This window comes from Triturus cristatus, chromosome 5_1 (assembly GCF_964204655.1).
Source record: "Triturus cristatus chromosome 5_1, aTriCri1.1, whole genome shotgun sequence".
Classification (NCBI taxonomy): domain Eukaryota; kingdom Metazoa; phylum Chordata; class Amphibia; order Caudata; family Salamandridae; genus Triturus; species Triturus cristatus.
Window position 1 is genome coordinate 155536596 of NC_140587.1, and position 16215 is coordinate 155552810.

Below are 16215 nucleotides of genomic sequence, written 5' to 3' on the forward strand. Positions count from 1 at the left end.
AGGGGGTTCCCTGATGGTTTTATATCTTTCTCACACTGTGAAGCCATGTTGCGTTGTTTTTTACATACCCTTTTAGTTGGTTCTTTGGGTGAAGGAATGGTGTGTATTTTCTGGTTCAATCTCGCTTATTGTGGCTAGTTTCTCTGTGAATACAAAGGGAAGGGACTCAGTTGTGATGAAAGAGTCAAGACGTTAACGGTTTACTTATACAAAGGGTGCTGCCATGTACGTCTAATTTAATAGGCTTTAAAAGCCACCTGTGTCTCGTGGATTGGCGGTGTGTAAAAAGCGAACCGGAACTTTGTGTGTTTAAGTAGAGGAGTCGTAGCGATCCTAAGTGCTCGTTATGCATGCACGTGATTGCTGATAAGTGGTGTCCCTTCTTAACACCTTGGTAGCGTGATATCTGAGCTTAAATTGCCACTTGTTTCTCGGGTGCAAGTGTTAAGGATAAAGCGAAAAACGAGCTTTGTGCGATTACATCTAAAAAATCGTAGCGTTTACAAAAGTGCTCATTGGAAAAGGCAATGCTTGTTTATATCAAGTGCCCATTCATATCACCTCGATGTTGTGAGGAAACCGCAGTCGTTATATAATGATTCTTCATACCTTGCTGTTGGTAAGGTACCGGCTTTCGGCTTGTTCGGCGTTTCCTTCGTCTACTTCGGCAAAGGGAATGCTCCGTTTCACTGAGGTGTGTTGATTGGTGCATTTATGCTTCCGGCGTGGTTACGTTCGGCGTTGTTCCCGATACGTTGCTGTGGTAACGTTGGGGGTGTTCCTTAGTGTATTGGAACTCTGTTGTTGAATCGGGGATAATAACCTGCATCTGTGAGACCAGTCCGTGTACGTTATTTTCGCTGTTATGCATTCCTTTTCAAGTTTTACTGTCATGATGCTGTAGTATAGCGGTATTTTGTGGCATTCACGTGCTTTTGAGTGGAATGGTTAAATTTACGTTGTAGTCAGGGGAACACCTGTTTCAAATAATTGCAGATTGTGATAATTGATTTATACCTCGCAGTCAATAAATAGGCTTGCTGAGAAAAGTTAAAATTGTGATCCATGGTGTCAGAGGCAATTGCATGCCTCTCAATTATAGCACTAATGGCGGACAGGCCCTTGCTTTCAGCCACCACAGACCTCTTCAAATGTAGCTCATGGTAGTTGGCTTGGGGAAGGACTCGCTTCTCTCTGCGGCCTATTTCCTGGGCCCTCGCTTCACAGAGTCGTCATTAGAGGCCCTGCCCGCCGCAGGCCTACTCTAGGGCAGCGGGTCCTCACTGCACCTCCGCCGGAACTGGACAGCGCCTCCGGCGTCTCCTGCAGCTGTGCAATCTTCACTCCAGGGCACCAGTCTCGGATCCAGGAGGTCGACCCAGCACTATTTTAAGCTCCGTTCCACTCCCGGCCAGACCCACTTTCAGACCGCAGGGATCAGGCGTGGTCGCTGGTTATCAGGTCGCCGCTAGTCTCTCCGCCCTGCGCTTGTGCGTGGTAGGCCCCAGATAGGCCGCGCTCTTGCTTTCCGACGCGCCGAAGGAGCCTTACAAGCGCATCAATCGACGGAGCTCCCTCCGCACTCTCTCAGGTAATCAAGCAGGGGCAATTTTAGTTCTCGGATGTCAGGATTCGTGTTGGATTATCAGATGGCTCAGCAGAGCTCCCTCACGTTGCGGCCATCTTGAGACCAGGCAAGGTCCGCCCCCCTGAAAATGTAAATTTCTGACTTTCAAGATGGACCGCAATCTACAGAAATATTCCTCTCTGGAGACTTCAACATGAATCTAATGGGGTCACCACAAGATGAAGATTCACTTATACCTCAGAACGTATTCTGGATGGTCCCTGGACCAGTTCAAAACTCTGCTTTCAAGCACAATAAAAAGGACAGCGAACTCATGAAAGAACTAGAGTTCCTGAACTTACAAGCCATCAATGACCTTTTTCAAAGTTGAAGTACTGGGTATTTTAAGCCCAGCGGTGCAGGGGAACACACCCTATGACTTCGGGGTTCTTCCTGTTTCAGACCTACAGAAACACAGAGTCTTCTGGGTGAAGTCAAAGATCAGTTTATTGGCTGCAGACCAATTACAGGCGTCCTAGAAGTACAACAGCGTGTATGTTCTCAGGAGACTGCTGAAAATCACAGAAACGGGCTTCTCCTTAAATACAAAATATCCTGCCTCAGGCATACATTCTTTAGTTTATGATATGGCCATTACATGTATACATTTCAAACGAAAAGGCAGAGTCATGATGACCATCCCACATTCCAGTTAAGCCAGCCCGTAATTATTTACACAGCAAAGCTCAGATCCCACATCAGATATCGTTAGGCCCCAATAAAGATGAGCATCTCCTGTTTTGGGAAACAAGCCATAAAGCAGGAACAGTCAGGTGTGAAAGAGATTAGCTGGAGGCTTGTGTAGGATGAAAAGACTTTATGGTGTGTCAAGCCCTGATGCTAATCACAGGTGGCCAGAGGACGGGGAACTCGTGAGACCAGTTTGACCTGGGGCAGCGGAGCCAAGCTGCCCAGGTCACAGAAAAGTCAATGAAAGCCACATGTGCTCTAAAAGGCCCGTTTTCGCTTCATGCTATATAGCCTATGTGAGGGCAACCATAAGATGGCCACCGCTACAAAATGGAACCCACGTAGTGATGTGAAATAGCATATACACAGTGCATTCATAGCTAAAACGTTACACAAAGCACTTGTACATACCGCATTAACCATTCGCGGTTCACTATTACCGGGATAGACAGGGGTAGGGCCCTGCCTCCTACGCGGTCCCAAATTCTAAAGTACGACAGACCCTCCTTTTGCCCTTACATAGGCAATAACTATACTCATTTCAATCCGAGTCTAGGTCAATATTCACGAAGTCATGGAGATGTTGCTGTAGCATCATCCTATTACTTAGCTCGTCCCTCGATACAGGTTTCCTTACACATAATGTAGCACAAAGGCCACATATCGCAGGAGCACACTGTATGCACAGACAGAACAGGAAAAGGATGGCTAAGATCATTCCAATGACCATCAGAATTTTCCAACCCCAGGCAGATATCAGTTCCCAGAACCACCCCACCAGTGACCAATCTCCTTTATCCACGTGTATGGACTCAGATATTTTATGTAGTTTGGAGATGGCTTGATAAACTGTTGGAGCATTGTCTGGTATGAAAATGCAACAACTGGATTGGATAACCTTACATACCCCACCACGATCTGCAAGTATGACGTCTAGAACCATGCGGTTCTGCAAAGTCATGAGGCGATCCGCTTGGAGCTCAGCTGTCAAATTACCAAGGGCACCAGCCGTAACATTAACAGTGGATTCAACCACACGAGTCAGCTGTATCAGGTTCCTACTATTGACCATAGGTCCCCAAAACGGCAGGAAACCCAAAAAGAAATCTCCCGCTTCCTGACCGGCAGTATCCTCCTTACTAATCACGCCTCTCACAACTCTGGTCTTGTGATAGTCGGAGGCGGCAGTAAATGTTGGCGGTAGCAGATTTGCAATATAACATGTGCCCGAGAAATCAGGGGGCAACCATGTATATGCTCGGTCATTGCAGATAAAATATGTACCCTTGGCAGCCAAAAACGCTGGGGAAAACTGTGACGGAAAAGTGTACGTTTCAGTACAGTCATTTCTTCCCAGTTGAGCCCTAGGATTCTGACCATTACCTTGCAAACAGAACCGACCTATGTGGGGTACGACCCAGATTGGGGAGGAGATTTTCCGCTGTCTTTCACCCAGACTAATACTATACCACGTCGCGTTCCACCCTACATAAGCTCTCAACTCTTCTTTGGGAATGGATGAGTATGCGTCGATATCTCTACTCATATCGGCAACTCCTTTCACTAAAGCTTTGTTATTGGTGCTAGGTCTGATGGAACGCGGTTGTCGCGGGGAGTAGGCGTCTAGTGCATAGAGAAACATGGTCTGGAATGCCCATGACGATCCATTGTAACTATACGGCAGCACCAAATAGGGAATACCTTTATTAATGGTATGTGGCATTAAACCACACACCCAACAATTTGTTGTATTCATGACTAGTTGGTGCTGGTGCAGGAGCTGAATAAACGAGTTGTTTACAAATTCAGACCGTCTAGCTTGTTCATGTTCAGGCAGAGGGTGAAAAGAGTATGAGGAGACAGTAGGAGGAGGTGTCGGCTGTGCAGTGGGTGCAATGGGCTCTTGAGAGGAGAAGAATACAAATCCTACAGTTAACACTACCATACTACATAATACAAACAGGCATAAAAACACAAAACGTTTGCTCTTCATTTCTTTACATATTCTTGCTTTAAAGTTCATTTCCTCAGTGAGTCTCTCCATCTTACAAAACTCCATCCTCTAATCGTGCCGCTCGCGGCGGGTGAGTATCTTCTGCTGAGGGGTACGCCTGTCAGTCCAGGGAACGCCCTAGACCAACCAGAACCGTCGACCTAACGTCTTCGGCCTGTACCCCAAAGTCTTGGCACCGCGACCCTGCGGCTGAACCCGGATGGTGGTTCGAAAAACAAAAAATCAAGAAAGTCCTTCAGATGGGAGAGCTCTGGTTATCAAAAAATAAAAAAGGTAAAAGAAAAGGAATATTTATTTGTCCATAGGCCTTGGTCTTAAATTGTAATGGAGACGGCCAGGTACTGTTTGATCTTGGAACAAGAGTTCAGGCTCTGCAGTGTCCAATCGAATTGACGGTGGCACAGCTTCTTGCAAAATATCGTCACTTTCATGCACTGAAGTTGTGCCTTTTATGCGTGCATCACTGAACGGCACAAAACGAGGTACAGTGTCTGTTTCAGAGTCTGCGATACCCTCCTGGACCCACTGGTCATACGGCAGAGGCAAAGGGATCCTTTTGATGTGGGCGCCGTGGATCCAGTTTTTCTTCCCCTTCACTCGAACAGCTGATCTTGTAGACAGTAGTACGAGGTGAGGGCCAATCCAGCGTGGCTCATCGTTGGTTTTCCGCAGAAAATGTTTCACCAAGACCCACGTGCCAGGGTCGATAGGGTGTCCTGGAGCCTCAGAGGCCGGAGGGAGAGTATCGTGCACCTGTTGGTGTAAAACACGCAGTTTAACCATCAAATCATACAAGTAATCAAGCAGTACTGGGTGTTCGATTTCACTGAATTTCGTCGGTCTTGGCACACCCCATACATTGGCCGGGCGGCCAAAAACGACCTCGTAGGGACTAAGTCCCACTCGTGAGTGCACGGTCATTCTAGTGGACAGGAGTGCTAGAGGCAGAGCGTCAGGCCATTTAAGACCTGAGCTCGCTTGGATTTTGGCCAGTTTAAGTTTTAGAGCGCCGTTATAGCGCTCTACTAATCCAGCTGATTGGGGGTGATTTGCAGCGTGAAACTTTTGCTTTATACCTAGTCCCTCACACACATTCTTCATCACTTTACCCACAAACTCACTTCCATTATCACTCCACACCATTCTTGGCATTCCAAACCTAGGGAAAAATTCCTTCACAAGGGCTTTGGCTGTGGACAGAGCAGTGTTATCTTTTAGAGGATAGGCCTCTATCCATTTCGAGAAAGCGCAGACAACCACCAATACATATTTCAGGTTGTTGCATCTTTCCATGTGGATGAAATCTAGCTGCAAAACTTCAAATGGATATGATGGAGGCGCAAAATGACCAGCTGGAGTTGGGGTCCCCCTACCAGGGTTGTACTTCAAACATACCATACAATTCTTGACCACGTTCTCTGCACACTTAGGAATTCCAGCATTCTGCCATACTGGAGCCAACAACTTACAGATTCCTTTCGTACTGATATGTGCCATTCCATGTGCCATAGTAACCACTGGAAGCACATATGCATCAGGTAACAACCATCGCCTATGTTCTGACAAATCAATCCAACAACCATTCTCATCCAACTTACCCATACTTTCTCTCCACTTGCTTAACTCTTTCTCTGTGGCGTCAGCTTGAAGGGACTTTACACTCTCTATTGTGTTTTCACACATTCCAACATCACAAACCCATCTGGCAGGGCCTGCAACATACATTCGAGTCTTTACATCTTTTGCTGTTTCTTTCGGGACTTCATCAGCAAACGCGTTACCACGACCAACATCATCAGTGATTTTCTTGTGCGCACTGCATTTCATAATCGCAACTTGCAATGGTAGGGTCAGCGACTCAAGGAGATCATTCACCAACTTGCCATTCTGAATCTTAGCTCCATGCGAAGTCAGGAACCCACGTTCCTTCCACAATCGCCCAAAACTATGAGCCACGCCAAAGGCGTACTGGCTATCAGTGTATATGTTCACTTTCATTCCTTCAGACAACACGCATGCTCTCGTAAGGGCAATCAATTCTGCTGCTTGAGCCAAATTTTGTGGCACACGCGCAGTTTCCACAACCGTGTGCAAAGTCGTGATAGCATATGCAGCAGTCGTATCACCATTCGGAAGCTTGAAACACGAACCATCCACCCATAAAGTACCATCACACTCAGTCAGGGGAGTATCTTTAAGATCTACTCTCCCTTTCGTCTCTTCTTCTGTTCTGAACAGACAATCATGTTGCTCAATCTCATCTAGGTCTGCTGGGATTGGTAATAGTGTAGCTGGATTCAACGTGTTGCATCTCTTTATGTGTATATGGTTTGCTAACAGTGTCAGCTCATAACCAGATAATCGCGCACTAGTTAAGTGTTGTGTCTTGGTCCTGTTTAACAATGTGTCCACAGCATGTGGAACCATAACAATCAATGTATTATCCATTACTAGTCCAGCAGACTGTCGAATAGACATAGCTGCAGCGGCTGTGGCTCTCAGACAACTTGGCAATGCCCTCGCTACCGGGTCCAAGGTTGACGAAAAATACGCGCATGGACGCGGTCTGTCGCCAAAAGGCTGTGTTAACACTGATAATGCGCAACCATCTTTCTCATGAACATACAATGTAAAAGGCTTGCTGTAGTCAGGGGTACCCAACACAGGAGCTGAACACAATGCATCACGCAATTCCAAAAAACTTTTCTGACACTCTTCAGACCATGGAATAGGATTCGGTGTGTCTTTGCATGTTAATGCTAACAAAGGTTTTGCCAACAAGGAAAAATTTGGTATCCAATGCCTACAGTATGAAGTAATGCCCAAGAAAGCACGCACTTCTCTCTGTGTTCTTGGCACACTCAACTGTGCAATGGCTTGAATTCTTTCTGGGGTCAGTTTCCTTCCCTCCTTCGATAAGAGATGACCTAAGTAGGTCACCTCTTGTCGACAATATTGCAGCTTTGAGAGAGACACTTTGTGATGGGAGGCAGACAAATGACGCAACAATGACAATGTAGCTTCTTTGCAAATCTTTTCAGTATCCGCGGCGATCAGTAAATCGTCGACGTACTGAATGAGGATAGCGCCACTGGGTAAAACCAGTGCATCAAGCTGCGCTTTTAAAGCCTGACTGTATATTAATGGACTTTCACAGTAGCCCTGGGGAGCGCGTTTAAAGCGGAAGCTGCGGCCTCCTAAACTGAAGCCAAAAATGTCTCTGCTCTCCTCTGCAATTGGGATGCTAAAGAAAGCATTCTATAGATCGATTACTGAGAACCATGCAGCGGAGGCTGGAATCATGGTTAACAAGGCAGTTATATCAGGGACAACTGGAAACTGTGGTACAACAATCTTATTAACCTCTCTAAGATCAATCACAAATCTGTAAACAGGTGGCTGTGAAGGGTCCGTTCGTTTTAAGACAGGTAAAACAGGACTATTGCAAACGTTGCCTCTTGTCTCTTCAATTACACCCTTTTTAATCAAATCACTGACAATTGCTAACAATGCTTGCTAACATTCATTGGAGATCTTGTACTGGGGAATACGTGGCAATCTGACATTGGCTTTTAAAGTGACCACATATGGCGGTATTTCCAAAAGACCCACATCATTGGGACCAGTAGCCCAAAGGACATCCGGAAGGGATGACAATTCAGGTGGCATTGCATTTTTAGACAAATACATTGGAGAAATTACTTTCTTACCTAATGTAAGTTGTACTCCTGAGGGAGAACAATATAGCGTCGCATGCAATCTTTTTAGCAAATCTAAGCCTAGCAAATTTTCACCACAACCTGTCGTTAGAATGAGGGGTGCTTTTAGCTCACAAGGTCCAACAGAAAGTGACATAGGACTAGAAATCGGGTTCCTAACTGGGGCGCCAGAAAAACCTACTGAGACATTCATTTCGCCAGACAAAGACGCGCCAGGGAGTTTTGAATGCATGATTGAACTCTTTGCATCACCAGTATCCAGCAGAAAGGGCTCCGTTACATTTGCTGTAGTTACTTTAACATAGGGTCCACTCTGATCCACTGGCACTGAAACAACTCCCTCTCTCTGTCTACCGCGGTCCTAGTAATCATTATCTTCTACATTGTCGTCTTCTGCATAATAATCATTATTGTAGTACTGAGCTGTATTACCAGTCGCATTGGCTTGCTGATCAAAGCTATTTATGGTATTTTGTGGTGGAAGAGGACGCACGTTCTGGGGAGCATTTCCACGCCCTCTGCCTCTAGGAGCTTGCTGACCACCTCTACCTCTTGTGCCATACGCATTACTGTTACGCTGCATTAATTTAGGGCAACTATATTTAAAACGACCTTCCTCTTTGCAATATGAACATTGGTTGGGACCTACAGGGATTCGTGGTTGATAATACCTGTTCATTGGCTGATTATTCTGAAACTGTTGGGGCTGCTGATAGATACCTTGTGTTTGCCTATAATTATTCTGTCCTCCACGTGGGGGATAGGCCTGCTGCAAAAGGACCTTTGTCTTTAGTTCTTTCGTTTTCTTATCTGTTCTGTCCTTCTCATCTTTGTCTCTATTCTCATAATACTGTGCAGTAGCCAGTATTTGCGCTGAAGAGGAAACAGCCCAGGAACTTTCTGAATCTTTTAATTTCTTACACAACTCGGGAAGTAGATTCTGCACAAATTTATCAACAAATAACCGTTGGCCACCTTCAGTGCTCATGTCTTGACCACTGTGGTCGATAAACGTTTCTTCAAACCTGGTAAAGAAATCAGACACTGTCTCATCTTTCTTCTGCTTACATGTGGATAGTTTATCCCAATTTACGCGCATCGCAGGCATTATAGTTTTCATGTAGGTAATAATTCGACCAGGGAGCTCTGCTACCAAAGGCTCAGGTTTCGCACCACCAACTTGTCTAGCGTCTGCAGCAACAATATTAGCCCATGTATCACCCAATTCTGCAGCGTGATCTACATTACGAATGGATCCCCATAAAGGCTGTGGAACAACATTTCCGAATAACATATCTATGTCAGCCAAATTCATGACACACAGTTCTGCAGTTTGTGATAGCTCCTTATAATATCCTGCAGGGTTTTTACGGGGATCAGGCAATGTCTGCTTGAGCGCTAACACCTCAGATCGTTTCCATGGGACATGCACCCAAACACGCTGAAAATGTGCTGGAGCAGCAGCAATATTTTGAGCGGCATTAGCCGCAACGGCTTCTTTCCATACCGGAGGGACTTCTCTCATAGGGTATTGTCGCGCTTTTCCCTTCTTCCCCCCAGGGCATTCCTGTTCGAACAATGATTGCTGACAATCCCCATTTCTGAGGGATAGTAAAGTCGCAACTGCTTTATCTACCTTGGGGCCCACAATTACACCCGTTTCGAAATCAAATCGCACTCGACACAATTCCTGTGGGTTTGGGTTTGCACCGTTATCCTCCAATTCCTCACAGAGGAATTCACACATTTTATCAAAGACATACCTCTGTTTTGGGGCATCCCATTGGTGGAAAACGTTAACAACCGATTCCACATCATAGAGTGAAGGGAAACCAGTCCACCTACGCGCCAGATGATCTAACACCTCTTTCTCTTCGGGACCAGGTAGCTGGCTGCGCAATTGCTTACGTTGTAAACCAGGAGTCGCACTAGATGACCCAAAGAGAGGCGACATTAAACTAGTAACTACATTAGCCAGTCGTTGTCGTGCTGAAGGAGAAGTTGAGGCGAAAACGGGGGGATAAACAGAGGGAAGAAAAACAGATTCAGATACAGGTACCTGGGTAGTATAAGAAAGAGCGCCAGGGGAAACCGCTGGCGTGTTAGACAAAGTCGCAGGAAGCGCGGGGGTAACAGGTAATAAAACCGGCGGCCCTTGAGAGGGCTGCACTGCAGGGATAGGAGCCAGCTGAAGAGGAGCTGGCGGCTGCGGGAAGGCTTGCGGCATATTTACTGGAGGCTGTACATTTACAAGCTGTGGAGGTGCTGTGGCATTTTGCGCATATGGGGGTGGCGAACTTAACAAATGGGACATTAGGGAATCTTTCTCTTTCTCTTTTGTGTCATCTTGCACAAGGGGTGACAAAACAGGGTAACATTTATCGATCCCTAGTTTGCGCTGTCTATGTAGCTGTTCATTCATTTGTTCCTCCTCATTATCTTTAAATTGCACAGCTGCTTGCATCATTGACATACCTCTCTCTCTCTTATTTCTTTTCGCTAGCTTAATTTCCTTCTGTTTGGCTTCCTTTCGCCATAGGCGGAAAGAATCAAACATCGCCGGCCGGGCTTTCTTTTTAAACAATTTTACTTCCAAATTATCTAAGATATCTGTATCGAAACTACCATTTTGGGGCCATTTTAAAACACCATCCTTTCTAGTGTATCGGATCCATATTTCATTATATGCAATGGGGCCCACGCCATGTTTTACATAAAGCTCATAAGTTGGAGTTCCAATTGGAGGAACCGGACATGAATCCTCCAACTGGAAATCCCTTCCACAACCCAAACAAAATAATCTTCCAAATACACTAGCACCAGGCATCTTCGCTCACTAGTCTAGTTCCCAACTTCAAAGGATTATCGATTACGATAGTCTCGTGAATACACGAGTCCTCTGGCTTTGGGGTTTGCAAACTCCAAATCAACCAAAATTATCCCGAAGGATACCAAACAAATTGGGAGACGCTCCACTTATACTTAACTGAATACCGATGATCAATGGCGTCACCAGAAGACTCTCTCGATTGTTTCGCTCTACCAAAATCGTCAAGGGTCCAAAACAGGGCGATTAATCAGGGCAGCAGTCCTTCGTAGCCGTCGGGACGCGGAGAACCTCGCAGAAAAGACCTTCGGACCACGTCGACATGCAGGGGTCGATGAAGTGGCGGCCTTCCTCCAGAATTTCCACACGAAGCTCCTCACGAACCTCTGGCTTGGACCGGTACCGCTGAAATCGCGCCGAGTTGGGCGCCAACTGACGTACTGGGTATTTTAAGCCCAGCGGTGCAGGGGAACACACCCGATGACTTCGGGGTTCTTCCTGTTTCAGACCTACAGAAACACAGAGTCTTCTGGGTGAAGTCAAAGATCAGTTTATTGGCTGCAGACCAATTACAGGCGTCCTAGAAGTACAACAGCGTGTATGTTCTAAGGAGACTGCTGAAAATCACAGAAACGGGCTTCTCCTTAAATACAAAATATCCTGCCTCAGGCATACATTCTTTAGTTTATGATATGGCCATTACATGTATACATTTCAAACGAAAAGGCAGAGTCATGATGACCATCCCACATTCCAGTTAAGCCAGCCCGTAATTATTTACACAGCAAAGCTCAGATCCCACATCAGATATCGATAGGCCCCAATAAACATGAGCAGCTCCTGTTTTGGGAAACAAGCCATAAAGCAGGAACAGTCAGGTGTGAAAGAGATTAGCTGGAGGCTTGTGTAGGATGAAAAGACTTTATGGTGTGTCAAGCCCTGATGCTAATCACAGGTGGCCAGAGGACGGGGAACTCGTGAGACCAGTTTGACCTGGGGCAGCGGAGCCAAGCTGCCCAGGTCACAGAAAAGTCAATGAAAGCCACATGTGCTCTAAAAGGCCCATTTTCGCTTCATGCTATATAGCCTATGTGAGGGCAACCATAAGATGGCCACCGCTACAAAATGGAACCCACGTAGTGATGTGAAATAGCGTATACACAATGCATTCATAGCTAAAACGTTACACAAAGCACTTGTACATACCGCATTAACCATTCGCGGTTCACTATTACCGGGATAGACAGGGGTAGGGCCCTGCCTCCTACGCGGTCCCAAATTCTAAAGTACGACAAAGTGACTGTCCATCTTCCTTCACTTACCATAATCACAAGTCCCGCCTCCTAATAGACTTCACAATGCTCTCAACTCCACTTATTCATCGTGTTTCGAGATGTTTTCATTATAACGCCAAGGGACGAAAGCAATCACTTACCACAAGAGCTGTGCCTTGCTCTCCCCCTGGACAATCACAAACCAGCAGCATCAACACAAGGCAGGATCTGTATGGTAAATAAGAAGAGATTGAAATGGTCTTCTAGAACAATTTATGATCTATCTGAAGTTGCCAAAGGTTCACTCACAACTCTTCTGGAAATGACGAGTGCCCCATACACTATTTGGGAGCAATTTACAACAGAATTTATTGACAATCAAACAGCTGCAGGAAGAAGCACTAGCAACATACCCAGAGCTGTGGGTCGATAGCTAACAGAAAAACAAAAGAACTGAAGCGATGTTTAACCAAGCCCTTTGCGCCTACCAACAATCCTCCAAAGATGACACACTGAAAGCCAAACTAACAATGTTTCCAAGTCTGCCTATCGAAAACACTTGAGGGACTTAAAAAGAGATGGTAATAATAATGTATGCTCAAAACCTTTGCATGGCCTTAACACCAATAAGCATGAAAAATTATGGAGAACTGTGAATAATTTAAGCGACCTGTCCAAAACAAAAGCAATTGTTAACATCAATAAAAGAGCTGGTACGAATACCTCTTAAAACATTTTAGCCACCCGGGGCGCACGTCTAACCAGGACAAGTTATCATGTATGGTCTAACCTGAACCCCAAAACACCACGAACGGAATCTTGGCCTCAAGCCCTCTGAATATATGGGCAGAAGTGATCGTGCACCAAAATCTCGAGAAGTCGTTGAGATGGAGCACCAGGCCCAAACCGCATTCCAATAGCCATCTTCAAAGATTTTTGGGCTAGGCACTTGGAGTCTGTATACAAGAGTATAATTATATCAAATACCATTGGGGCATGGGGCGTCGCCCCACTGCTTTTTCGCAGGCAATGGTAACACTACCATTTATGTTTCTGCTTCTCGCACTTTGAGAAAGCAGAAGTGCCTGGAGTGCCTGGTTGGGGGCGGGCGGGTGGGCGGACCTGTTAAAGGGCAGGGGGAGTGGCTTGCCCACTGTTGTGGGTACTGACTTTTTGGTCGGCCCCAGGGCAGACCAACCCAGTCATGCGCACTCTCTCTTTTTTCTCTATGTAGGCTGCATGCAGCCTACATAGAGAAAATGGCCCAGCTGGGGTGCTCTCCGCTGTGCCTCACCAATTACAAGCTGCCATTGCAGCATTGTGATTGGCGGAGGGGAGGGAGGCTGCCTGTTGGTGGCTGCTTCCTGTTGGGGAGTTGGAGAGTGTTACAACAAACAAATGATGGACGGAATGCTGACAACCATCCGCATCACGACCAGCACCGACAACACCCCACCCTCCGCCGAACACCTACATTTCCAGATCCACACCGACCCGAAGACCACCCTCAGAGGCACCCTGATCTACCGACCTCCGGGACCACGCACTCAATTCAGCGAGGACATCGCCGACTTCGTCAGCCCGCACGCCCTCCCCTCCGCCGACTACATCCTCCTGGGAGACTTCAACTTCCACCTGGAGAACAACAACGACTGCAACACCAGCACCCTGCTCGACAACCCCGCCAACCTTGGACTCAAGCAGCTGGTGTCCACCCCCACCCACCTCGCCGGACACACACTCGACGCCATCTTCTCATCCAGCAAAGACATTGCCTTCAGCCACGCCACAGAAGTCCACTGGACGGACCACAGATGCATCCACTTCACCTTCAGAAGAACGACGACCCACCACCACCAGCAACAGGCTGCCCGAAGAAGCTGGAACAAGATCACAGCCGACCAACTCACCGCTTCCCTGAGCCAGCACCCTCCGACCAGCTCAGCGAACCCCAGCCAGGCCGCCGACAACCTCTCGAAGTGGATCAGCAAATGCGCAGACGAACTCGCCCCTCTGAGGATCCCGCCCAGCAGACCCGGCAGTAAGAGAGCCCCATGGTTCACCGACGAACTCAAGAGCTCCAAGAAGAACTGCCGAGCCCTCGAGAAAGCCTGGAGAAAGGAACCCACGCCGGACAACAGGACCACCCTCAAGCTCGCCACCCGGAAACACCACCAACTGATCCGCACCGCCAAGAAAACGGCTTTCAAGAACCGACTGGACAACAACGCACACAACTGCAAGGAACTCTTCAACATCGTGAAAGAGCTCTCCAACCCCAACGCCGGAAACAACGACATCACCCCATCGCAAGACCTCTGCAACTCCCTCGCCTCCTACTTCCACAACAAGATCGCGGACATACACAACAGCTTCAGCACTCAACCGGCGCACGCCACGACCGCAGCAAAGCCGCCCACCACCACCCTCCGCGCCTGGACCCCGGTCAACACCGAAGACACCGTCCGCATGATGAACTCCGTCCACTCCGGATCTCCGACCGACCCCTGCCCTCACCACGCCTTCAACAAAGCCGACGCTGTCATCGCACCCCACCTGCGGGACATTATCAACACCTCATTCGACACCGCCACCTTCCCCGAGAGCTGGAAGCACGCCGAACTCAGCGCTCTACTCAAGAAACCTACAGCAGACCCCACCGAACTCAAGAATTACCGCCCCATCTCTCTACTCCCGTTTCCAGCCAAAGTCATCGAGAAGACCGTCAACAAACAGCTGGCCGCCTTCCTCGAGACGAATGGATCCCTCAACCCATCGTAGTCCGGATTCCGTGCCAACCACAGCACCGAGACCGCCCTCATCGCCGCCACCGACGACATCCGAGCCCTGATGGACAACGGAGAAACAGCGGCCCTCATCCTCCTAGACCTCTCCGCGGCTTTCGACACGGTCTGCCACCGCACCCTAGTGCAGCGCCTCAGCAACGTCGGAATCCAGGAGAAGGCACTGGAATGGATCGTCTCCTTCCTCGACGGAAGAACACAGAGAGTCCGCCTACCACCGTACAAGTCAGAGGCCACCGAAGTCATCTGCGGCGTCCCTCAAGGATCCTCGCTGAGCCCTACTCTCTTCAACGTCTACATGAGCCCCCTCGCGGCCATCGCACGCCAACACAACCTCAACATAATCTCCTACGCCGACGACACCCAGCTGATCCTCTCCCTGACCAACGACCCCGCCACCGCCAGAGCCAACCTGCACGAAGGGATGAAAGAGGTAGCCGAGTGGATGACGACGAGCCGCCTGAAACTGAACTCAGACAAGACGGAGGTCCTCATCCTGGGCTCCTCGCCCTCCGCCTGGGACGACTCCTGGTGGCCCCCCGCCCTGGGCACCGCACCCAAACCGACGAACCACGCACGCAACCTGGGCTTCATCCTGGACTCCTCCCTCTCCATGACCAGGCAAGTCGACGCCGTCTCCTCGTCGTGCTTCAACATCCTGCGCATGCTTCGGAAGATCTTCTGGTGGATCCCCACGGAGACCGGGAAGACCGTCACCCAGGCCCTCGTCACCAGCCGACTGGACTATGGCAACGCACTCTACGCCGGAACCACCGCCAAGATCCAGAAGAGACTCCAGCGCATCCAGAACGCCTCAGCCAGACTCATCCTCGACATCCCACGACACAGCCACATCTCCGGACACCTTAGAGACCTGCACTGGCTCCCGGTCAACAAGAGAATCACCTTCCGTCTCCTTACCCACGCACACAAAGCTCTCCACGATCAAGGCCCGAGCTACCTCAACAACCGCATCAACTTCTACGCTCCCAAACGCCACCTCCGATCTGCCAGCCACGCCCTCGCCGCCGTCCCACGCATCCGTAGAACCACTACAGGAGGAAGGTCCTTCTCCTACCTGGCCGCCAAGACCTGGAACTCCCTCCCGGCCGACCTGCGCCTGACCCAAGACCACCTCTCCTACAGGAAGAAGCTCAAGACCTGGCTGTTCGAGCAGTAGCGGCACCTCCCCCCCCCCAAGCGCTTCGAGACCCTACGGGTAGGTAGTGCGCTCTATAAATGTCTTTGATTGATTGATTG